The 24,694-nt window shown below is 42.9% G+C and overlaps 1 long non-coding RNA gene across 1 annotated transcript in view; it reads left to right on the forward strand.

The window, feature by feature from the left end:
* The first annotated feature begins 207 nt into the window (after positions 1-207).
* The window catches only part of LOC132403848 (uncharacterized), a 34,476-nt gene continuing 9,989 nt past the window's right edge, over positions 208-24,694 (forward strand). The window contains exons 1-2 of the long non-coding RNA XR_009515369.1: positions 208-819; positions 13,971-16,904. This is a non-coding gene — a long non-coding RNA (uncharacterized LOC132403848). The remainder of the gene's footprint in view (positions 820-13,970; positions 16,905-24,694) is intronic.

Here is a 24,694-nt window from a genome sequence, read left to right on the forward strand (position 1 = left end):
GGATATATAAATAATTCATTGATAATGCAACAAAGGGAACCTGCTGACAAATTAAATTCCTGAAATGAGTCTATTTTGGAATTGAAAGTCGTCTAGTAACCTTTAATGTTTAGACCTCATTAGACCTGATTTCAATGATTGCAAACAGGAATGATTGAATAGTCCAATATAAAACTTCACTCGTTGAGCCAATAAGCTTGTGGAGGAAATACTTAATGGTTCATGGCTTGGCAAAGGCATGTTTTTTATAACCTGGAGCTACACCTGCAGATGGCCGCTTTAGCCAGACACCTCACATGAATGAAGGCCAGCTTGATAGCATTCATAGCTATGGCTTAATCACAGTGTTTGCTTTAGGTTAACTGCTTTTGAGTCAGTACTGGGAACATAATTTAAGTTGATCCAGAAATTCAACAGTGATGTGGTGATGTGTTCTGAGCGGTATTGTTGTTAAGGTTAAATAGAAAACTTTGCTGAGGAGGGATTAAAGCAACATCTTTTGAAATGGAGCTTGTTATTTCCAAGCCAACACTCGAACATCATTCCTAAAGCTGGATTAACTATTTACTATTTTTCTGTTTAATTGTTTTGATTCTTTAAATGGAAATGGAAGATACTGGCAAGTTTAGTTAATGAAAAAGCTGTAATGGATTACCACATATTTGTCTAGTAGCCAGTTGAATCATTCACCAATTTAAATACTTCTGTAGGGCTATCATGATATTTGTTTTGCAAGGGCTGTTCCATACAAACATGTGTGAACCTGGGCAGCCATTGATCCTGGGTGTGCTTCTGTGTCAGAAAATTCATAGCTGACGGGTGAGTAAATGTCTGCTATCACATTCCACTGAAACTGTGCATGATGGGTCAGTGGAGGCCAGTCTTTATAGTGCCGTCTATCCATTCTATTCCCACATACCATCACAATTCCAGATTCAACACATACCACAACTGCATGTTTGGCTGGACACCTCAAACTCAGTATCCAACATCTACCCTTAATCCTGCCTTACATGAAACAACAGCAAGGAGCGCCCTCCAGTGTGCATAACCTGTGGTGCAAACATGTTGCTATCCACATAAAAGCCCCGCCCGGCATTAATCCTATTGTCTGCTTTTGTATCTGTGGGGTAAGGCACATTGGAGCCTTTTATGCCATAGGCCAACAAGGCCTCAGCCGTAACCCCAGAACGGGCAGGACAGCCTGTGGCAGTGTAGCACAGTCACTTACACTGTTTTGTAATTTATTCTGATATTCAGAGATGTTTAAGGTTACATAAAATGAATTTGCATCTTTAAAACAAACATCAAAATTATTCTGTTAATCAGAAATATAATGTGAATTTTTAAAAAAAAACTTAAGCATTTGATCAAGAGCTGACAACTGAACAGTGTTGCCAGCCATCACAGGTATAAGGCAGGGGCCAGATACAGCATGCAGGCACAGAAACCGAGGGTACACTGCACCGCAAAGGGTGAACAGAAACTGTCATCTGTATTGCAGGTCAGTTTGGTGCTTTGATTTTATATCATTTATAAATAGAGTTTGAATTTGCTTCAAACCATGTTGGCGGTTATTACTGGCATATATGTTCCACATTTGTAGTTCATATGTATAACCTTTAAACAGGTGCGTATCTACAGAAAATAGCACCTTTGGCAAGCAGTGAAATTGCGCTCCTGTCCAAACAAATTATGGCACAATATGAAAATTATATCTGCACCTTTCTTGCTTTCACTGATGCACATTGGTCTATAATCTTAACAACCACAGGCGTGGCGTTTTTGAGTTTTTCCAAATGCTGTGTTGAACGACAGAAAAACACGTAGAGAGCTTCGATGGTTCCAAAAAACATGACCATCATTGTGTCCTGCTTGGCTGCATGTACACCCACCAAGTTGAGTGAGTGATTTTTGCAACTCACAAACACTGCCAGGTTGTTTTTCTCACTTATTCTTTGATGAACACCACTTCTGTGTTCTGCCATCGCAGCAGTGTTGTCATAACACTGTGACTGACAATCTTGTAGCTACCATTTCATCCTTCTCTCATTGTTTCAAGCTGTCTTCAACCAAGCTCTCAGCATCTGTTTGGCTTATCTGAATAAAACCAAGGAAAGGCTCTCTAACATGGACCGTGTTCCTCAAAAAATCAACTTCCACATACCTCACTACTTCTGACATCTGCTCACGGTGTGCCTGATCAGGAGTCGTGTCGAACTTGAGACCATAGTACTTGGCTTTATGAATGCTTCTCAGTAAACTCTGGCAAACAGTGGATGCCATCATGGGGATGAATTTGTTCTGGACACAGGGTGAAAGATAAGATGTGGATCCAGGATGACTTTCCAAATGAGTGAAGAGTTCTTTTATGACGGTCAAAGATGGCTGGTAGTTTCAGTAAGCCAAGGAAATTTCCCACATTGGAGTCATCGTCTAGCTGAAGTGACTCCCTGTGTCCTCACAAAGCCAGGTTCTGAGTCACAAGGAATTTTATGCAGTGAAGGATTCTCATCAAGATATCACACCACCTCTGCTTTTCTTTCTCAATCTGTGACTGAAATACCACATCAATAACGCCTCTGTTTCCAGCTAAATTTCTTTCCATTTCTTTCCACTGTGTGAAGCATTCTCGATGATTCTTGGCATTTTCATAAAACTAATCCCTTCAGGTCCTTTCCACTGGTTGAATCCACTTTCCTGCTCCAATGAGGATTGATGGTCTGACTGGGAATAGAGAAGACAACAGATACAAAATGCAGACTTTTTAGAAGGGGAATAGACCAGCCATGAGCGAGTCACTTCCTCACCACGACCATTTCCCAATTTTCTCTTGAACCACGTTTTGTTCATTGAGCAGTTATTTGTTGGTAGGAAGGGCCCCTCACTGTTCTGGAAATACTTTGAACCCAGCTTTATTATTTCTGTTCTCAATGCGTCAGGCAGAATTGCTTTTCCAGTAACCTTGTTGAACTTCAGAAGTCCAATGTCATGCTGTTCATTCACTTCTGGTATGACAGTTCGAGGCTCTTTGACACCATCCAGTTCACTAGGTTCAGTGTTGTTAGGTTCAATTTCGTCAGGTAAAATCTGATCAATAAACTCAACATCACCACCACCACCATCATCTTCCCCTCCTGTCATGTCCACGTTCTCTGTGGCAGCCTCACTCTTAATCTCGTCATACGCGGATTTATCTGACTTGACTTCCTCCTCGGCCTGTGACGCATTTGTACTTGACCCATCTTCGGATTCTAACAAATTTGTAGCAGGTGCAGGCGACTCCATGGAATGAGTCGAACTACTTGTTCCGGGCTTTTCAGAGAAGGGCATGAATAACTTGCTCAACTTCTTGGCTTCTTCCGCCTCCAACTTTCATCTCTTCTGTCCTTCAGCTCCACTTTCCTTCTTCTTTGTGAAGAAACATTTCATGGTCTTCTTACACAATGCTCTGAAATAAGGCCATCCTAGTGCTTCTCACCCACGATAATCAAAGACAGATCATACATCTGAAGAAAATTCTTTTTCACTATCCAAGGATGGCTTGTCTGACTTGAATAGAAACTGCTCAGTGGCGCCCCCTTCAAGTGGTGCCCAGGACATGCCATACCTGCCATACCTTAGATACGCCACTGCCTTTAAATGCAAAAAATATTTTCCTCCTTGTCACTGTATAATTCATCATTTCCTCTATGGTTGTTTTCTGAAACCCAGGAACTGGTGTTATGGTGTTAAATTTCATAATGAATTCAGAGGCCAGATGAAAAATATTGGTCAATGTTGCTTTGATTCAGAAGTTAAAAACAAGTAAGTCCAATTGAATAGAAAGGGAAATCAAAGCCGAAAGAAAAGCATTTATAACCCCTAGTTACTTACATCACTGTCGTTGGACATGTTGAATTGCGTTGTATACATCAATCTTTGGGGCAGCATGGTAACATAGTGTTCAGCACAATGCTTTACACTATCAGTGACCAGGGTTCAATTCCCACCACTGCCTGTAAGGAGTTTGCATGTTCTCCCCATGATATCGTGGTTTTCCTCCAGGTGCCCCTGTTTCCTCCCACAGTCCCTCAGTCCAAAGACATACTAGTTGGGAGGTTAATTGATCATTAAATTGTCCCTTGGTTAGGCTCAGATTAAATCAGGGGACTGCAGTGCAGAACAGCTCGAAGCTCCCAAAGGGTTTGCTCTGTGCTGTTTATCAATAAATAAACCTTTCAGGACCGATCATTCATCTTGTTCTTAACAGTCTGGAATGTCAGGAATACATAATCATATTTGGGGACAAGGAATATATCATTCAAAATATGCCAGGATCATCTGTAAAAACATGGAGACTAAATATACATAAATTATTTTTTAAAAATCATACTTGCTTGGCAGTTATCTTACACATATTTGGAAAATAGCTTATAAACGTCAATATCTCTTCCTTACATTGTCTGTTCCGATTTAAAAGTATCGTCTGATGCTAAGTTTATTCTTGAATTCTGAATATTACTGATTGAAATACTTCATTGTGCATGTGTCAATGTGAGCTGCAATTGAACTTTCTCAAAGTCTTCTGATTATTTTGGATCTTGCTGAATCTAATAACCCATTTCTGGTCGTACGCGACCAGTGACGGAACAAAGGTACTGGGCAGGGTCAGATTTATGGTTAATGAAAATTGGGGAAAAAACTGCAAATATTTGAAACCTGAAGGTAAACCAGAAAATCGTGGAAAAACTTGTCAGGTCAGGCAGCATCTATAGAAAGAGAGACGGCGAAATTTCATGTAAAAGGTACTTCATCAAAATAAAGAAAAGCAGCTCTGAAATGCTGCCTTTCTCTTTCCACGTTTGCTGTCTGAGGTTTTCCAGGGTTTTCTGATTTTATGCTGTGCTGCCAGTTCGGGCTTCCATGTGTGCACACGACAGAGCTGAAACATGGAGCACACAGAGAGACTGCGCTTCAATGGACTAGACCTCCTTTTCCACCGCTGGATCAAAGATGAGCCCAGGGAGATTCAATTCCCCCTACCTCTCCCAACCCATAGCTATGCAATAGAGTACAGCTGTTAGATCCACCAACTTCCATTAGAAAGCCAAGTTCAACTAAGTTTTTTTTTGTTCTTTTTCTTTATTTGACTAGAAGTGTGATAATTTAAAGAGAGTTTAAGTGATATTCTTCAAATTGAATTTATTTTTACATTTTTGCACCTTAATTCATTTCCATAAATATCCAGTTGAAGCAACACATACAAAAACTAAGAATGATTAAGATTAACTATGGTTAACCATTCGAAGAATAGTTAGGAATGCGATGTAACAGATGTAAGACGGGGAGGTGTTTCTGCATATTCCTATGTTTGAGGATGATGCACAGATGTTTTTGGTTGATAGAGACAAAGGTGTTCTAAGAGGGATTGTTGCTGTTCCCTGCACCTTCTCTGGAGATGATGCATGTGAAGCCAGTGTGACTTCAGCACGCGACCGCTGCAATTTTCACTGCCTGGCACAGTCTCAGAGTTATTGAGGAAGCTCGGTCCCCTGAGTTGTTCAGTCTCAATTGCAACTAAATTGAGTGGCGGTACTTTGACATTGAAACGAGGGAACTCCAAAAGAAAATTACCTCAGCCAAACCCCAGACGATGTGAATGTGCCTAAATTCTAAAGAGTTCTGGTGAAAGACTATTGACCTGAAATGTCAGCTCTGTTTCTCCCGCTTTAGGTGCTGCCTGGCTGTCTTCAGCATCAAGGTAGTGTGCTTTGGTTATTAACTCATATCCCCTTGAGTTACCTGTATGAAATCTACCTCACAATATATTGGTATCAAGGCACAGCATTATCAAACTGATAAAACTACAAGTTGCCATTTCTCTCTGAAAAAGGAATGCTCTGGTTAGGCTCCCTTCTGGGAAGTACACTACCTAGTGAGAATTAGCCGGAGTCTGGTAGACTTCCACAGAAAATTAGTCAGAAAGGCAGATTGCTTAAGCAGGCAATAGAAAAGCAGCTACGGTACTTCCTTTAGTAACCGGAGAGCGGCTCCATTTAGTCTTGAAATTAAGTTACAGCCTCCGGGATTTTACAGAGAGTGTGAAGTATGTTCAAGGTGTGGAAGGAGAGAGTTTAAAGTTGACGCTTTCAGTGCGATGAGATCAGTGGAAGAATGTCAGTTATTTTAGATAAATATTTAAGGCACTGGAAAGGTATGTGTTTGAGGCAGGGTAACAGGTTGCTCAAGGATCAACTTATTTTGCCTGTGTAGTTGTACTCAGGATGTTGACAAAGCTGGACTTAGCCCCATTCCACTCTGGGAAGGGGGACGGTAGGTCTTCTGTACATGCTCCAAGTATTCCAGTGAAAGCATTCCCATATTTTTGCTTGGATGGAATTCCAGGATCTTATTCCTGTGCTCCACCAAACCAGCACCCTCACCCGTAAAACAAGAAAAACAATTCTAGTTCAGGTTCATTGTCACTCAGCCATGCACATGTATGCTGCTAAATGTGACAATATTCCTCCAGACCAAGGTGCACAACACTGTATATATAACCCACATACATAACACATAAAGTAATATTACCACTCATAAATTAACAAATAATAAGGTGCATATATGATACAAATTTATAAAGAAACAAGGTCTCATCACGTATAACACTACTGGGGCTTCATAAGTGATGAGACCTGGGTGGTGACGGGGAGTTGAGTAGTCTTACCACCTGGGACAGGTAGAAGCTCTTTCCCATCCTAACAGTTCTCGTCCTAATGCTATGGTACCTTTTACCTGCTGGTAGGGGGGCAAAGAGACTTTTGGATGGATCATTGGCAATGCCAAAGGCTCTGCATACACTGTGCTTGTAATAAATATCTCTAATGGGTGGATGAGAAACCCTAATGACCCTCTGAGCAGCCTTTGGAGTTCTCTGAAGGTGCCTGTGGTCAGATGCCTTGTAATTCCTGTACCAAATGAAGATACAGCTGGTCAGGGCACTCTCGGTGGTGGAGGGTGGGGGAGACTCAGTCTACTCAGAAAGTGGAGATGTCGCTGTGATTTCTTGACCAAAGAGGTGGTTTCGTGGACCAGGTGAGATAGTCCATTATGTGCATTCACAAAAGCTTGCTGCTCAGAGGAGCCGGGTAAATGCAGTGGGGAGTGGGCGGCCTGAACCTTCCAAAAGCTCACAATAATTCCACCAGCCGTTCTATCTCGTCTCTGTATGCCATCTCGTTATCATTGCTGATGAGGCCAACCACTGTCCCGTCATCAGCCAACTTGATGATTCAGTTTGAACTGGTTCTAGCAGTGCAGTTGCGCATCAGCAGCGTGAACAGGAGTGGGCTCCCTGGGGAGCAGTGCTGCTTCGACTGACAGAGTTAGAGGTATTACTGCCAGCATGGACTGACTGTGGCCTTCCTGTCAAGATCCAGTTACAGAGACAGCTGTTGAGCCCCAACAAGGACCGTTTACCCATCAACTTCTGATAGGTGACCATATTAAACACTGAGCTGAAGTCAATAGAAGCTTCCTAGCGTATGACTATTTTCAATGTGGGAAAGGACAGTGTGAAGGGCAGAGTCTACGACATCATCAGTGAGCCTAATTGAATGATAAGCAAACTGGAAAAGGTTCAATGGGACAGATAGATGGGACTTAATGTGATCCATAACTAGCCACTCAAAGCATTTCAGTACTGTTGAGGTTGGTGCTACTGGTTGGTAGTCATTGACAGGTTACTATCACCCTTTTGGGCACCATAAAGTTTGTAGGACTAACGAGTTACACTGTCAGGCCTCACAGCCTTGCATGGTTGCCCCTAGCTAGTGTCTTCCTTCCTTTAGCTGCAGCCAGACAGAGCACCTTCTCCTTGGGGAGAAGTGGAATCTTTCCCGTTCGGTGCATGAAACCAAGCATAAAAAGGCATTCGGCCTTACAGGAAGCGAAGCGTCACTGTCCTTGACACGCAGGGTGGACTTGTAGTGGATTGTGTTCTGAATGCCCTGCCACATGAGCGCCTTGTCTCTGGTGTCACAGAAATCACAGAAATATACTCTCTGTGAATAATCCCGTTTTGCCTTCCTGCTGGTGCAGGAAAGCGCAGTTCGTCCAGATCTGACTTATCCACCAGTCAGAAAGCAACAGCCTGATCTCTCAGCCATGCTTCGATCTCTGCAATCATTCGTGGGCTTTGATCTGCCTTCACGTGGATGTCTTTAATTACACTGATGTCCTCTGTGCACCTCTCTATGTCACATATTCATCAATGTTAATGTGTTGGCCATAAATAGCCGCCTCCCTGAACATGTTCCAATCCATATTTTCAAAACAGTCCTGTAACACCAAAGTTGACCTTCTGGCCGGGTCTTTAGCTCCCTTTGAACTAGTTTGACACATCTAATCAATTGTCAGTATGAAGGAAATAGTGTAACAGGTAAGTGGTCGGAAAATCCTAGGTGGGGATGGGGATCAGCTTTTTATGCACCAGGGATGTTGATATGAACAGCGCTCTACGATAGGTAAATAGTGGGCTGCCACTACCAAAGTGTTCGCATACCAGTTCTTACTAATGTAGATACAGGCACCTTCACTGCAGGTCTTGCCAGAGATGACAGGAATTCCATCAGCCTGAAAAGAGATGAAACCCTCTCAGTCGATGGCCATTTCAGTGATGGTATCCTGGAGGCATGTTTCTGTCAGGATGAGTGTACATCTGGACTTCACCTCACTCTGATTCAGTCTCGGACGCAGGTGACGTTTTGAAAGCAGAATCGACAGGGAAGCTGGCCTGAAGGGTTTTGCCGTTAGTCTTGTATGAATATCGGTGTGCTTTCCTCATTTTTGTTTCCTTGCATGCTGCTTCTGACAGCGTATCCCCTGGGTGGCTCTACCAGGTAACAACCATATAACCATATAACAATCACAGCACGGAAACAGGCCATCTTGGTCCTCCTAGTCCGTGCACAACATGGTGTGCAGTAAGCCCGTGCTGCGGAGTTTACCGGCAATCCAACAACTCACGAGTCAGGTAGACCTGCAGGACTTGCTGGTAATAACTAGCAGAGTCTAGTGATCATAAGAAAGACAAAAAAGGGTGAACAATTGAACCATTAGTTGAAAATAGAGTGGCCTCTGTGACTGGATGTTCTGCCATCTTAAAACATTAGAAATTTTTTTCTTCCAGCCCAGTATAATCAATTTCTAAATTGACAGGCTCCACCTCTAAATTTTTAACAGTTCCTCCTTGACGTCATCTGATTTTGTTCATCTTTGTGTGTATTTCTTCTTACTGTGACCTTCTGATGAGGGTTTTGATGAAGATGGGTGGGTCTAGTACATAGGCCCTGAGGAGCTCATGTACCATTGACCTGGGGCTATTGTTCTCCAACAATGATAAGTACCTCCCTTTCTGCCACTATGCTCGTACAATTTTAATCATTGATTCTCATTGCCTCAGTTTTATTTGGCCATTGAAGCCACACTGAGAAAATGGAGTCAAAGGTGAATACTCTGAGCTTACCCCTGGAATTTAAATCTTTTGACTACATTTGAACCAAGACTATAATGAGACCTCTAGCCTTGGTTATGATGGAATTTAAACTTAGTATTAGTGAGCAGCTTACTGATGGAAAGGTGCCATCTGGCAGGGTAGTTACTGACAACTTCATTCCTTTTGCTAACACTTGTGCGTTCTGAGTGGTTGCATCACAGCCTGGTATGGAGACTCCAATGTACAGGATCAAAAGAGGCTCCAGAGGTTCGTAGACTCAGCCAGTTCCATCAAGTCCGCAACCCTCCCCACCATCAAAGAGATCTTTGAAAGGTGGCACCTCAAGAAGACAGCATCCGTCTTTAAAGACCCTCACTAATCCGGACTTGCCCTATTTTATTACTATCATCGGGGAAGAGGTACAGAAGACACACGTTGCAAGGGGCAACTTATTTAACTCTGCCATCAGATTCATGAATAATCTATGAACCACGTTACTCCTGTAGAGTTTTGACAGCTCAGTGGATCATGTCCCTGGCTTGCCCAGTGATCAAAGCCGTCAAAGAATGTCCTCAGACGAACCACGTAACTGGGTTGCTTGACACCAGGCCCGTAAAACTGCTCTTTCCCTGAGGCCATCCATTGATCAGGGTCAACCGTGGATGCTGTGTCCCTGCTGTCCACATCATGCTCGAGCCAGGCCAGAACGATATGTAGAGCAAGCTGTTGCCCATGTAGCAGGCTCCTCTTCTGCACACAGCTGACGAATCCAAAGAAGTGGCCGAGACCAATACAGTTTGGCCAGGAGTTGCCAGTCAGTGTTGAACTCAACATAGGATTTCCTTTGGGATTGTTCCTCAAGGTTTACTCCCAAAATCTTCCTCATGAGTGGGTATAGAGACAAGGCAGTGGAGGTTTGAGATCAGAGTCTTCCTTCTCCTGGATGAGTTGCCAACCACGGCTGATGAGCCCCGTCTGCTCAGGGCAACTGGTTTTAAGGCACCACTAAACTCCCTCTGCCCCTTTTCCTGTCAGTAGAAACAATTCCACCAGGCTTAGTAGCTAAGCCACACATGAAGGCCAGGAGCTGGACTTGGTTGTCAGAAGCTATTTGAGGAATATTTTTCTTTCACTAGAGGATCATTCTGCATAAGCAAGACTAAGGAATTCGTTGTGGACTTCAGGAAGGGGAACTTGGTAGAACACGTTACCTCTCTTTAAGGGGTCTACAGTGGAAAGGGTGATCAGCTCCAAGTTCCCGTGTGTCAACATCTCAACACATCTGTTCTTAGCCAAACACATTGGTGTAATCTCAAATAAAACACCTCAACTGCTTTATTTCATCACGAGCTTGTGGAAATTTGGTAGGTTGCAAACTTCCACAGATATACTTTGGAGAGAAGCCTGACTGGTTGGATCACCACCTGGGACAGAGGATTCAATGTGGCAGATCACAAAACCCAGCAGAGGGCCGTAGACTCAGCCAACTCCATCACAGGCACAACCCTCCCCATCAAGAACATCTTCAGGAAGAAGTGACTCGAGAGGGCAACATCCACTATTAAGGGCCTTCACCATCTGAGACATGCCCTCTTCTCATTATTACTATCATGGAGGAGATACAGGAGCCTGAAGAGCCAGACTCAATAATTCTGAAGCAGCTTTCTCCCTCTCTACCATAAGATCTTATGGTCCATCTACAGAAGAATCCTCATTTCCAATATCCATCTCATCAGTCACTTTGGAACCCACAGAAGTTAAGTAGAAGCAAATCATCCTCGATCCTAAAGTACCCCTTAGCAAGAAAAAGACAACACTGCAGTCCTAGCCTTGCTGGTTATTTCAGAAGATGAATAATAGGTAATCACATTGCCATAGTCACTGAGTCACAGCCAATCATAGCATGGACTTACTCCCTTAAAGAATATAAACAAAAGTCAACATGTTTACGACCTTCCAACAATTTCACTATCACTGTTCCTTTGTCTGATTTTTTTTATATAATCCAGCTACAATACTGTGCAAAAACCTTCGGTACAAATGTATAGCTAGAGTATCTAAGACTTTTGCCCAGTACAGTATTTGTCAACGTGGAGTGGAGAGCGAGTTTGTAATCCTGATGGAAGCAGAGGATGTTGGGAATGACAAGGGTCTCACACCTTGGGGGGAGGGGGCAGGGTTGTGAGACATGTGACAGAGAAGGAGGGCCAGGGTCAGGCAGCAGTGTGGGTACTGACACTCCCAGCAGGCAAGGTCATTTGATTCCCTACAGCTGGTTTATTGATCATTACAGATTGTCCCTCTGCTTCTTCCTGCTCCCTCCCCTCTCCTTCCCCTTCTCTCAACCATGTTTCCCTTGCCTTGCCCCCTTCCCACAATAGAGACTCATATCAGAGTCAGGTTTATCAACATTCACAAATGTCATGAAAAATGTTATTTCCGTGTCTGTACTACAGTGCAATACATAAAAGTACTACAGTATTGTGCAAAGGTCTAAGATACTCTATATATCTATCTAAGACTTTTGCACAGTACTGTAGATTCAATTAAATAGATTTTAATTTCTAGTGAGATGAGAATTTATCTTTCATAACTCTAGATTACTAGTTTAGGATCTTGACCATTAATGTTCCATTTCTGTGTCAAAGAAAAAATAATTGCATGCTTATCAGGGCTAAAGTGCTAGAAACACTTTAGGAAATTAGCTTGTGCTTAAATTTTACTTGGCAAGATTTCCCAAAATACTCTATCATATTCCATTGTTTGCCTTTGATACAAGGAACTCTCAAACCAATTTGCTAAGTAGCACATTGGCTGACAATCATTTAATCTGATTACTTCACGAACTTGAAAATAAACAAAGCTCTTCAGGCTAATAAACCTATTAACTGATTCATCTGACCTCTCTGTCACCTGTACTATTTCTCCCATACTAGGCAGCTTTGCTTTAAGACTATTAATTAATTAAGCACAAATTTGCAGAAGTTTTCAGTGCAAAGGATGAACTTGAATGGCCCTGTTCTCTTAGTGTAGTTCATCATTCTATTCCACTTACTGCCGCTCAGAGTCCATCTCCATTCTTGAAATTCACTGGCACCCATGTCATGTTGACTATACTTCTCCTAACCTCACTTCCTCTCTCCCAGACACTAGAGGTTCTGCAGGTGCTGGAAATCTTGAGCAACACACAGAAAATGCTGGAGGAACTCAACAGGTCAGGCAGTATCTATGAAGGGGAATGAACAGTTGATATTTTGGGTCAAAACCCTTCATCAAGACTTCATCTCTCCCAATTCATTCTCAGAGTTCCTTCAACCTATTCCTATATCCCATCCAGTGTAACACAGTTAGATAGAGCATAGAACATAGAACATTACAACACAATATAGACTTTTCAAACCATGATGTCCATGAAAACTTCCACGTTTCCATTGTGTATTCCCCTGGATGCATCTGTTCCCAATTTAAGCTCCCAAGCATCACGATTTTCCCTCCCCCAAGCTGTCTGCTCCTATTCTCCTCTAAGCCTATGGTAAAGGTCAGGAGGTTGTGATCACTGTCTCCAAAATTCACACCCACTGAGAGATCTGACACCTAACCAGGTTTGTTATCTTGTACCAGATCCAGTGTGGCCTTTCCTCTAGTAGGCCTTGATTGTTATTTCCCAGAAATTAATCAAAAGAGGAACACTGGAGATTGGATAGCTGATGTACTTAGTTTTGTTTTCCTTTTCTTTAGTGAGGCACCCACATATGACATGGTGGTATGATGACATTTGCCATATATGTGCTTAATCAAACAGTATATTTACAATATTACTCAAATATTACTGAAATATTAAATACACTACACCCCTCTGTGCTTAGCTGTAAACTCCAACTCACTATAGAATGCATCTCAACTCAAGTATGCACTCTGGTCATCCTAAATATCCAACATACAATATAATACAACTAGTATGTAAACATCTACAGCGTTGTCATTCTGACAGCTCTGGACATCCTTCTTCTCTAACAATTGACCCTGCTCTTCTCAACTGGTAAATGTATTGTCTCCAGATGACATCAGATGCAATCTCTACTGTATAGGAAAGTGGTCCAGTTCTGTCTTTAATCTTTCCAAGCCCCCATTTTGAATACCTCTGCGTCCCTCACCAAGACTGCTTGTCCAGGAGTGAAACATCAAACCTCCTTGTTTGAGGAGCCCTCAGTTTGTCTCAGCTGTTTGTCCCGCATACTTCTTCTGAGATTGGGCTTGAGGAGATCCAAGCGTGAATGCAAGGGACTACCCAGGAACAGCATCGCTGGTGCAGTGTTGTTTGTGGAGCATGTAGCACTGTGATAGGCAAACGGGAAATTGGAGAGCATCTGATTCAGTGTTGGTGTATTGCTTGCAGTGCCTTCTTTAGATTCTGGACAAACCTTCTCACCAAGTCATTTGTAGCTGGGCGATACAGTGCAGATATAACGTGTCTTACTCCATTCATTTTCAGGAATGCCTGAAACTGTTCCACATCAAATTGTGATCCATTATGACTGACAAGTGTTCTGGAACACCAGTCTTGGAGAAGAGGCATCTCAACACATCAACAGTGTGTGCGGCTGCAGTGAAGTCTGTTGGTAAAACTCCAGTAGCTGCATCCTCTACTATCGAGAAATTCTGTCCATGAATGATCCAGCAAAATCCACATGAATTCTTTTCCAGGTCAATGCAGGCCATTCCCAGGGATGGAGAGGTGCTGCTCTTAGTATCTTCTGGATATGTTGGGACCCTGAACAGAGCATGGCAATCTGCTTGACCTGCTGATCTACCCCAGGCAACCAGACAAAGCTTCGAGTCAACACCTCATTTTGACCACACACAGATGACCAGCATATAGGTCCTCCAACACTTCAGCTCTCGGCTTGGATGGTACAACAACTCTCAATCCCCACATAAATTAACCCCCATCAAGGGCAAGTTCATTGCGGCACTGGTAAAAATAGGGGGACTGCATATTACAGCCATTTTGGGCGCCCATGTAGACCTGAAGCTGTGTGGCATTTTTTCTGGTTTCCCTTTGGAACATCTCTGCTATAGTGGGAAGACTTTCGATTTGCATCAAGGCGAGTGTCCACATTAGTAAATTTTTCAGTTATTTCCTTTTCCAAGGGTAAATGAGACAATCCATCAGCATTTCCATGATGAGTTGTTCTGTTGAATTCAATCTTGTAGTTATGTCCTCCAAGAAATAGAGCCCATCACTGTATTCATGCTGGTGTTGTTAGTGGAACACCATTGTGTGGATTGAAAATGGATACCAGTGGTTGAGGATCAGTAATAAGGGTAAAATCTCTCCCATACAGGTACTTGTTGAAACATTTTGCACTCCAAACCAAACTAAAGGCCTCTGTCAATCTGTGCTTTATTTTTCTCTGCAGCAGTAAGGGAACATAATTCAAAGGCTATGGAGCGTTCACTTCTATCACTCATAACATGTGACATGACTGCACCTATACCATAAGGTGAGGAACCACAGGTAAACTTTACTGGATGATATAGGTTAGGTGAGTGGGCAAATTCATGGCAGATGCAATTTAATGTGGATAAATGTGAGGTTATCCACTTTGGTTGCAAGAACAGGAAAACAGATTATTATCTGAATGGTGACCGATTAGGAAAAGGGGAGATGCAACGAGACCTGGGTGTCATTATACACCAGTCATTGAAGGTGGGCATGCAGGTACAGCTGTCGGTGAAAAAGGCAAATGGTATGTTGGCATTCATAGCAAAAGGATTTGAGTACAGGAGCAGGGAGGTTCTACTGCAGTTGTACAAGGCCTTGGTGAGACCACACGTAGAATACTGTGTGCAGTTTTGGTCCCCTAATCTGAAGAAAGACATTCTTGCCATAGAGGTAGTACAGAGAAGGTTCACCAGATTGATTCCTGGGATGGCAGGACTTTCATATGAAGAAAGACTGGATCGACTAGGCTTATACTCACTGGAATTTAGAAGATTGAGGGGGGATCTTATTGAAACATATACAATTCTATAGGGATTGGACAGGCTAGATGCAGGAAGATTGTTTCCGATGTTGGGGAAGTCCAGAATGAGGGGTCACAGTTTAAGGATAAAGGGGAAGCCTTTTAGCACTGAGATGAGGAAAAACTTCCTCACACAGAGAGTGGTGAATCTGTGGAATTCTCTGCCACAGGAATCAGTTGAGGCCAGTTCATTGGCTATATTTAAGAGGAATTTAGATATGCCCCTTGTGGCTAAAGGGATCAGGGGGTATGGAGAGAAAGCAGGTACAGGGTTCTCAGTTGGATGATCAGCCATGATCATACTGAATGGCGGTGCAGGCTCGAAGGGCCGAATGGCCTACTCCTGCACCTATTTTCTAGGTTTCTATGTTTCTATATGGGTCATAATGTGTGAGTACAATGTCTGACATCACGATATCCTTTGTCTTTTGTCACACTGGTTTATCCATTGCCATTTCTCCCCGATCTCAAGTAATGAGCTTAAGGGGTCAAACATTGTTATAACAGGAACCTGCTAGTAATTGACAATCCCTAAAACAGACCACAACTGTGAGCCATCCTTTGGAGTTGGAGAATCCAACGCTGCTTGATTTCTCTCAGCACGCTTGTGTAAATCTTGTGTGTCAATGGTGTGACCGTAGTAAGTGATACTTGTTTTAAAGAATTCACATTTGTTGCATCATGCTGTGAGTCCAGAACATTCTAACCTTTCTAACACTGTCTTAAGAGTTTGGAGATGTTCCTTGTCATCCCCTCCAGTAACAATGTATGTCTGGGAAGCCTTGCAGCCACTGGTCCTTTTCTTTCTGTCAGAGTGCAGGAGCAGTTGCCGCTCCAAAAATAGGCCGATTATAGTGATAAAGCCCTTTGAATATTGATGGTGAGAAACACTTTGTACTCTTCTTCTATCTCCATCTGTAGGCCTCAGCTAAGTCCACTTTGCTGAAGTGTTTCCCTCCAGAAAGGTTTGCAGATACGTCCTCTATCCTGGGCAGAGGGTATTGATATACTTTCAGTACTGAGTTGATGATGACCTTAAAATCACCACAGACCCTGACAGACTCATCCATCTTGGCTACTGGGACCAGTGGCATTGTCCATGGGCTCCCCTCAATTTTGGAAAGGACATCCTCAACCTCCATTCAATCTAGTTCACTGGCTTCTTTATCACAGCAGGTATATAGAACCGGGTGGGCTTTGTAAAACTTGGATGTGGCTTTTTCATTTTAACACAATTTTACTCTTGATATGTTTGCATTTTCCAATACCATCCTCGAACACAGCTGTGGCATCATCCTGTAACTCCCTTAATTCACTTCTAGTTATTGCAGGGGTTGTGCATGCAAATGGTGGATGGATTTCAATGCCTCCCAGTCCTGTGTCATTCTCATCATTATCAGGTATTTCATCAACAGCATGCAGATAAGTACTCCTTTTCAAACTGCAACTTGACTTTTTTAACTTTTTCTCTTCCCTGTGGGGTCCTTTTACTTGTGTCTGCCCATCATGCTCTATGTACAGTATGTGTCCTATTTTGTTGCATTTTTTGTAAGTTTTACCGTTGCATTGGTCAAGTATGTGTGAGCCCCTGCAACAACAGTGACGCAATTTGTTTAGGTCCACCGTACTGACAAGAAAATTCCAAATGAGGCTTGTAGACCATGAGCTCTAGCAGTGAACCACTATATAAAATTGTGCGGGAGTTCCAATGAATATCAAGGAAGGTTTTAATGCTGTAGATCAAATCCTCACACATCGAGCATGTGTGAATGAACTGGAGCTGCAGGCAGAGGTCAAAAAGCAGGATTTTTCAACAGAGTAGACTCATTACAAGACAGGAAATGGAAATAATTTTAAGAGGTTGATGAAATGGAAGAGGAGGCCTCGGACACAGGGATTATTTCACAGCCACAGATCTCTCCTGCCTAACAGAGCAAGCATGACCCCCCCCCCCCCCCATCAGGAAAGGTCTCATCCCATAAGGCTGAGAAATCCTCCACTGCAATTAATACCTTAGGCCTGGTGGGACAATTAAAAAATTACTCTGCTGTGGATGCCTGTAGAGTAGTTGTATTCTATAATGTACTGTCGATATAGAGTAAGTTGAGATGCATTCTATATTGAGTGGGAGTTTATAGCTAAGCGGCAAGGAGTGTTGTATATTTAATATTTGAGTAATATTGTAAATATATTGTTTGATTAAGCATTCTTTGTTAGTTTAAATAATTGATTATGGGATAATGTATCTGAATACCATTCTCGTCATGCTACCACATAAAATGTGCACACCTTGTTTAAAGCACATCTGTTCTTGTGCTCTATGTTTCTTGTTCTATATTGTAGATAACAAGCAAAGCTGTTACTCCCTTAGCTCTATTTGTCACAAAATCTGGGCTCTTAAATTAACCTTTCACTCCATCCATGCTGCCTCAGTTTTCAGCACATTTGCTAATTACAAAGCTATTATTGACAAAGGATTTTGCTATTACAGCTAATTAAGCCAGCTATTCTTTGCAACTTGTGTTGAACGTCCATATTTTCTTACAAAATAGGAAGTCATTCTTACAAGATAGAAGGGTGCCAATTCACATAGGAATCCCATTCTCCTGTTCATTTTCCTTATAACCTATGCTCCCAACATTCTCATCTGCTCCCGCACACCTTGGACCATTTACTAACATACCAAGGGCAATGTATGGAGGCCAGGGAGCTGACCAGCTCATACATTTTGGGATGTGGGAATAACAAAGAGCACCTGGAGAAAACCCACAGCAAGATGCAGGGTGCATGGAAACTCCACATAGGTGGCATCGGAATTCAGGATTGATCCCAGATTGCTGGCACTCTACTATATCACCCCTTTGTCAGCATCTTCTCTTGGGTCGATGGACCAAATGGCCGATGTCCTGATTGCTGGCTCAGAGCCTCAAATCCTCTCCTCCTATGAGCTCCCAATAAACATCTTGTAAAGATAAAATAAATGAGATATTTTGGATTTGTCTCCTGGAAAGGAATTAATGCGTGACTCATATCAAAAGCAGTTTGTTTTCGCTAATTCTCATAACAGACCCCTCCAAGGACAATCAATCTTTAAGGCAACATGATATTAATTATTTTAAACAGCAGGAAGGCGGAGATATCTGTCAGGGTTTGATAGTGCACAAGCAAGTGACTGTGAGTGTCCTGAGCCAAGTGCTTTGATGTTGAAGTGTATTTACTGTTGGTGCAAAGAGGAGAAAGCTTGAGATATAATCTGACTGAAATATGTACATTCCTCAGTGTGCCTGAAAAGATGAGGATACAGGACATTTCCCAATGTGGGACCAAGGGCAGAGTTCCAGCTAGGAGTTTTCCATTGAAGGAGGAAATAAAGGGCATGAGAATAAAGAAAAGCTTGGGGTGGGAATATGAAGGCTGTTAATAGGGACTGAGGGCACAGTGAGTTGATCTTTGACCGTGAGTGAGATGAGTCTAGCGGGGGCTGATTGGAGGTTGAAGGTGTTGGATTGGGCTGTAAAAACCTGGTTTATACCAACATCACTGGCGAATACAAATCTGCTCCCTGCCCCCACCAGAGAAACAAGGTGATTGTGGCAGGACATTCAGGCTATAGCAGACTGCAGGTCCGCCCTACACACCAGCGACAGTGATGCATCTCTTCCTGATGGGCAAAGTGTCTTTTATGCTCAGTTTGATGCACAGAACAATGTCCTGGTTAGGAAGGCCCCATCTCCCTCTGAGGAGCAGGCACCCTGTTTGACCATAGCTGATGTGAGGAAGACACTAGCCAGGACCGTGCAACCCAGTTAACAGAGGCTCTAATAGACATCCTCAACATCTCTCTAGAGCAGTCTACTATCCCCGCAGGCTCCAACACAGCCACCATCATACCAAGAGGGGGGCAGTAACCTGCCTCACTGACTACCGTTTAGTGGGGCTGATCTCAACAATAATGACGTGCTTTTAACGGCTGGTTAAAGGTCACATTAAATCCCATTTTCTTGTTACGTTGTATCCTTATCACTCAATTCGGTCCACTGATGACATCATAGCCTCTGCGCTCCACCCCGTCCTGTCCCATCTGGAAAATGGTACACCAGGATATTGCTTATTGACTTCAGCTTGGTGTTCATCCCTCATCCCTCAGAAGCTGGTGGGTAAACTGTCCTCATTGTGTCTCAACACCTCTCTAGACAGGAAGACTTCAGTCAGTTCATGTTGGCAGAAGCATCCTTAGCTCCATCATACTGAACAAGGGCACCTGCCAGGGCTACACGCTGTACCCACTGTTCATGTTGCAGATGTGTGACTGCACTGACAGATCCAGTTCAAACCAAATCATCAGCTACAGTGGTTGACCTCATCAACAATGAAGACATCTGGGAGTGCATCAAATGACGATCTCACTTGTTCGCTCAACACCACCTTTTAGTCAAGAAAGCACAGCAGCATCTCCACTTTCTGAGGAGATTGAGGCAAATGAGGAACCCTCCCCACCCCCAACACCCCCCCCCCCCCATTCAGGAACACCATCGAGAACGTCCTGGTCAGTTGCATCTCTGTCTAGTACGGGAATTGCAAAGCATCTAACTGCATGTCCCTGAAAAGGATTGTGAAGGCTGCTGAGAGGATTATCAGGGTCTCTCTTCCACCTCTTGGGGATATATATCAGGAACGCTGCATGCATTGTCAAAGATCCCTCTCATCTGTCCAAAAACCTCTTTAACCCAAGCAGGAGGTATTGCAGCAGTAGGACAAGAGCTGCTAGGATGAGAAACAGCTTCTACCCCAGGCTGTAAGACTAATGGAACCCCTGCCACCACTCAGGTCTCAGCACATATTAAACGCCAGTAGCATTATACAGTTTACTTTTTAACTTGTAAGTGACCTTAACATCTGTTAATTTATTTGTGGTAATATTATTTTGTGTTGTGTGTGTGGGTTGTTGTATGCATAGGGTTGTATATCTTTGTCCAGAGGAATGTTACTTTATTTGGTGGTGTACATGTGTACAGCTGAATGACAATAAACTTGAACTTGAATTAGAAGTACTTTTCTTGTAGCTTAACCTTCTTATGCTTGTCTGTATTTTAATATAATTAGCTGTATAGAGTTCATGGGATTGCTCGGTGAGTTGTACAATGGTTATAGTTGTCTCTGTATTTTTCTGGAAGTTACTTCTTTTCAGAGGTGGTTGTCCCATTATTTGAATCAGGCTATTAATTGTTACCTGTTATAATTTCAATGGAATTTAACATTATCAGTAGTCTAATATTAGAAAACCACATCCCCTCTGTTCTTCTTATTTCTGCATTCACTCTCCACATGCGTCCTCCTTTCTTTTCTTTGCTCTTGTAACACTTAATAAAAGAATCATAATCAACAAGTTTTATGCCTCATTCTTAACTTCTAAAGAACCATTGCATCAGGATCCAATGGAAGTGTCTGCCACTGTTGGTGAGATAGTGGGAGTTAATAAGGTGGTGAGAAGCCCCCAAGGAGACCAGAAAGTAATCAAATAGGACATGCAAATCAGGTTTCCACCTCCAACTGGGGATGTGCGCAGAGACATCTTTCAGAGACATTAATTGCAGAAGTTCATTATAGAGTGACCTCAGAACAACATGAGCTAATTCCCTCGCTATGTTCCAAAGTGACATTGCACAAGGAGTCACATCTGATGTAGAACTGTGGAAGAGCCACTGTTGAGGAGAATTTCTGAGGTGTTGCAATTCACCCCAATAATGGTCACAATCAGCATTCAATGATGCTAAAAACAAATATTTGGATAATGCTGGAGGAAGCCGTGCACTATATATGACTGAATTTCTTGTTCTTACTAATAATCAAGTTCTCATTCTCATTCTGTCCCTGCTACCCACTGACTCTCACAGCTATTGACCGTTGCTTTTACTAACCCATCTCTTGTAAAAGTGCCACTCCCTTCTCTCAGTTCCTCCATCTCTGCTGCATCTGCTCTTAGGATGAGGCTTTTCATTCCAAAACAGTGGATATATCCTCCTTCTTGAAAGAAAGAGGCTTCCCTCCCTCCACTATCAACGCTTCCCTCGCACACATCTCTTCCATTTTGCACACATCAGCCCTCTCCCAATCTTCTGATGGTCACACCAGGGATAGGGTTCCTCGTGTCCTCACCTACCACCCCACTAGCCTCTGTGCCTAGCACATAATTTTCCGCAACTTCCACCAACTCCAATTCCCACCGCCAACCTCCTCTTTCCCTCTCCACTACTTCAACCTTCCACAGGGATCACACCCTATGCCACTCCTTTGTCCGCTCATCCCGCCCCACTGATCTCCCTCCTGGTACTTACCTTTGTAAGCCCCTACACCTCCTCCCTCACTACCATTCAGGGCCCTAAGCAGTCCTTCCAGGTGAGGCGACACTTCATTGCAAGTCTACTGTATCCAGTGCTCCCAGTGTAGCCTCCTATATATCAATGAGATCCAACATAGATTGGGAAGCCGTTTTGCCTTCGCTCCGTCCACCAGAGAAAACAGGATCTCCCGGTGGCCACCCATTTCAATTCTACTTCATATTCCCATTTCGACACATTAGTCCATGGCCTCCTCTACTGTCACGATGAGGCCACACTCAAGTTGGGGGAGCAACACCATATATTCCATCTGAGTAGCCTCCAACCTGATGAATGAACATCAATTTCTCAAACTTCTGGTAATGCCCCCCCGCCCACTATCTCCTTCACCATTCCCCATTCCCATTCCCCTCTCTTCCCTTATCTCCTTACCTGCACATCACCTCACTTCCATACTCTACACTCTCCTATAGGATTCCTCCTTTTCCAGCCTTTTATCTCTTTCACCAATCAACTTCCCAGTTCTTTACTTCAGCCCCTCCCCCTCTCCCAGCTTCACCAATCACCTACCACCTTGGACTTCCTCCCCTTTTCCACCTTCTTACTCTGACTTCTCTGCTTCTTTTCCAGTCCTGATGAAGGGTCTCGGCCCGAAACATCGACAGAATCCATAGATTCTGCCTGGGCTGTTAAGTTCCTCCAGCATTTTAGAACATAGAGCATAGAATAGTATGGCACATTACAGGCCCTTTGGCCCACAATGCTGTGCTGACCCTCAAACCCTGCCTCCCATATAACCCCCACCTTAAATTCCTCCATATACCTGTCTAGTAGTCTCTTAAATTTTGTGTGTGTTGCTTTGTTATATCAGATCCATATATTGTATTGCCTACAATGAAGAAAAGAAAATATTTGTTCAAATTTCTTTATCTTCTCAAATCATCTCTTCCGCCTCTGGCTGTAGTGGACCCAGATTGATTATGTTATACAATGCCTTTTATCATTTATTTTGTCTTGATGGATTATGTTCAGATCTTTTTATATATAAATTGTTTTATTTTTGTTGGCTATGCGTTGCAGGATCTTTAACCTTTTCTAAAAAGCTGACTACTTTTAACAACATTGTAAACCTTGTCTTTTAATCTTTATTGATTTTTAATTCCTTAGTTGGCCATGCATCAATTACTTTTCATGCTGCTTATAGATGGATTATCAAAACTAGTTTTTGATATCCAAAAGGGAAATGCTACAAATGCTGAAAATCTAAAATGCTTAAAATACTCATCAGGTCAAGTTATCAGAAGATTTCAGATGAAATGTCACCAATCTCTAATGTTATTTTCCATAGATGCTGCTGAACCTGTTCCACTTCCAAAATCTGGAGTACCTTTACCAATGTGCAATGTGTGAATGACAACAACAGATTATGGAAGCAGTTATACTCGGACATGGTTACAGTACCTGGTGTACTGACCTCGACACTGAGAGTCATTCCATTCCATTAGTTCACAGTTCAAGCTCACGACTCCATTTACATAACTTTCCTTTATATCACATGATATTCTTCCTTATAAGCTGATCCATTTGGAGAAGTATGAACCATTAAATATCAAAAAAGTTCACAGTATTGATACTAGATCTTCACAGTTAGTACTTCATTGCATGTTGGTTCTGCAACAAGACCACCAGTGTTTTGCTTTATGTGATGTACTAAGACAGCCCAGCAACTCCAATAACTGGTATGCAAGCATCAATATTAAGTCCACAATCAATTCCTTGGTCTTCCTGATGTTCAGTGCAAGATGGTTGTGACACCATTCAACCAACTGATCCATCTCACTCCTGTATGTCTCAAAGGTTCAAAGGCACAATTTAATGTCAGAGAAATGTATTCAATATACATCCTGAAATGTTTTTTTCTTCGCAAGCATCCTTGAAAACAGAGGAGTGCCCCAAAGAATGAACCACAGTTTAATGTTAGAACTATAAAGTCCCCCCCGCTCCCCTCCCACGTGCAAGCAGCAGCAATATTCCCCTTTCCTCCCACCAGCAAAAAGAAGCATCGGCACCGCCGCAGAGCACTCAAGCGTGAGCAAAGCAATAGCAAAGACATAGGATTGCAGTTGCCCCAAAGACTTTACATTTCACCCAGAGCCCCAAGATCCTAGGCTTCCGAATTCAAGCCGGACTCTTAGGCCGAGTCTTTGGCATGCCAAACAACAGCTAGTTACGGTACCCTGAGAGCGGGTCCCATTCCACAAACGCAAAGAACCATAGGCAGCATATAACTCCAAGTCAGGTCTTCATAAGGGATATTAAAGATGGAAATAGAGCTGTTTCCAAAGATAACCAAAGGAGTCGCTGATAGGCACCATTAACCATCCTAAGTGCCGCCTTGTTTCTCCTCGTCACCATTTGAGATTTTACCTAAAACAGTTGTGTTATTGGCAAATTTATAGATTGTGTTTGAGCTCTGCATAGCTAGCCATTGGTGTAGAGAGAGTAGAGCAGTGGGCTAAGCACACATCCTTGATGTATGCCAATGTTGATTGTCAGCAAGGAGGAGATGTTATTTCTGATCCACACAGACTGTGGCCTCCCGATGAGGAAGTTAAGGAAGACAAGTTGAAGAGGAAGGTGCAGTCGCAGGTTTTGAAGCTTGTTGATTAGTACTGTTGGTATGATGGAGTTGAGTGCTGAGCTGTATTCAGTAAATTGCAGACTGACATATAGTAGGTATTGCGGTTATCCAGGTGATCCAAGGCTGAGTGCACAGCCAAAGAGATTGGATCCACTGCAGACCTATTAGCAGGAGGCAATTAGCAGTGGGCCCTGATGTTTGCTTGGGCAGG

This window comes from Hypanus sabinus, chromosome 13, assembly GCF_030144855.1.
Source record: "Hypanus sabinus isolate sHypSab1 chromosome 13, sHypSab1.hap1, whole genome shotgun sequence".
Classification (NCBI taxonomy): Eukaryota; Metazoa; Chordata; class Chondrichthyes; order Myliobatiformes; family Dasyatidae; genus Hypanus; species Hypanus sabinus.